This window comes from Schistocerca gregaria, unplaced genomic scaffold, assembly GCF_023897955.1.
Source record: "Schistocerca gregaria isolate iqSchGreg1 unplaced genomic scaffold, iqSchGreg1.2 ptg000782l, whole genome shotgun sequence".
NCBI classification, from domain to species: domain Eukaryota; kingdom Metazoa; phylum Arthropoda; class Insecta; order Orthoptera; family Acrididae; genus Schistocerca; species Schistocerca gregaria.
The window spans coordinates 6,053-7,500 of record NW_026062152.1 but is presented as its reverse complement, the minus strand read 5'-3'; the positions used below and the strand labels follow the sequence as shown (position 1 = coordinate 7,500).

The 1,448-nt window shown below is 61.5% G+C and overlaps 1 non-coding gene across 1 annotated transcript in view; it reads right to left on the bottom strand.

Moving 5' to 3' along the window:
* Positions 1–514, bottom strand: part of LOC126321987 (small subunit ribosomal RNA) — a 1,893-nt gene extending 1,379 nt beyond the window's left edge. The window contains exon 1 of the ribosomal RNA XR_007558707.1: positions 1–514. This exon is cut by the window's left edge and continues 1,379 nt beyond it. This is a non-coding gene — a ribosomal RNA (small subunit ribosomal RNA).
* Between the last annotated feature and the right edge of the window lie 934 nt (positions 515–1,448).

The window sequence follows — 1,448 nt, the reverse complement described above, 5'->3', positions numbered from 1 at the left end:
CGGATGAGTCCCGTATCGTTATTTTTCGTCACTACCTCCCCGTGCCGGGAGTGGGTAATTTGCGCGCCTGCTGCCTTCCTTGGATGTGGTAGCCGTTTCTCAGGCTCCCTCTCCGGAATCGAACCCTGATTCCCCGTTACCCGTTACAACCATGGTAGGCGCAGAACCTACCATCGACAGTTGATAAGGCAGACATTTGAAAGATGCGTCGCCGGTACGAGGACCGTGCGATCAGCCCAAAGTTATTCAGAGTCACCAAGGCAAACGGACCAGACGAGCCAATCCGATTGGTTTTGATCTAATAAAAGCGTCCCTTCCATCTCTGGTCGGGACTCTGTTTGCATGTATTAGCTCTAGAATTACCACAGTTATCCAAGTAACGTGGGTACGATCTAAGGAACCATAACTGATTTAATGAGCCATTCGCGGTTTCACCTTAATGCGGCTTGTACTGAGACATGCATGGCTTAATCTTTGAGACAAGCATATGACTACTGGCAGGATCAACCAGGGAGCTGCGTCAACGAGAGCTGAGCAGCCGGCCGCCCGGGAGTGTGTCCCGAGGGCCCGCGCGAACACGCAAGCGTCCGCTCAATTATTCTGCAAACAGGAGGAGGCTGAGCTCCCCTGCACGATACACCTCGAAACCCTCTCAGGTCCCGGCGGCGCGCAGCGCCGTCCTAAGTACTTGGTCGGGTTCGAGAGAGGCGCAATCGCCCGGAGATAGGCGAGTAGACGCTTTCAGTGCGAACACCCGTGCTCCCAACTGAGCTTGCCGCTGCCGACAGAGGCCCGGGAGCGTGCTGTCGTGGCATTGCCGGCGGGAAACAACACGCGCCACCTACGGTGACCGGCAGCTCCAACGCCAGCGCCACAGAAGGGCAAAGCCCCACTTGGGTGCAGAAGCGAACTCTCCCAGCACAGCGCACGCGCCAACACGTCCGCAGAGCTGCGATACAAACCACCTGCGAGAACCGCCGGGGGCGACCGAGCAGCAGACGGCGTCGCGACGCCGAGTGCCGGGCGGCGGCGCATCCTCAACGCACACAGTCCGCAATCGGACCAGCACACTGCAGATGTCCACCGCGCTTCGCACCGGGCTCGGCAGAACCCACTTTGGCCGCCTGGCGCCGCGCGCCGGGTGCGCCGGCGCGTAGCTGGGACGCCAGCCGGGCCCGTCGGCCGGCGCTCCTGCCACTGGGCGCCCCCCACCAGCCGGCTGTAGTGCGTGCGCTCACGCAGCGCGCGGCCAGCACGCCGGGCGGCCCCCCCTCACCGGCCGGGGACTGTCCCACCAAGCCACAGCCTCGTATCGCTTCATACCCACATGGCCAACTCAGGTTCGGGGGCATGGCGGGTACCGCCGAAACAACCGGTTCACAGATGTACCGATCGTCGCTATCACCGATGCACCTGCAGCGCGAACAACCGCTCAACAACTGATTTCC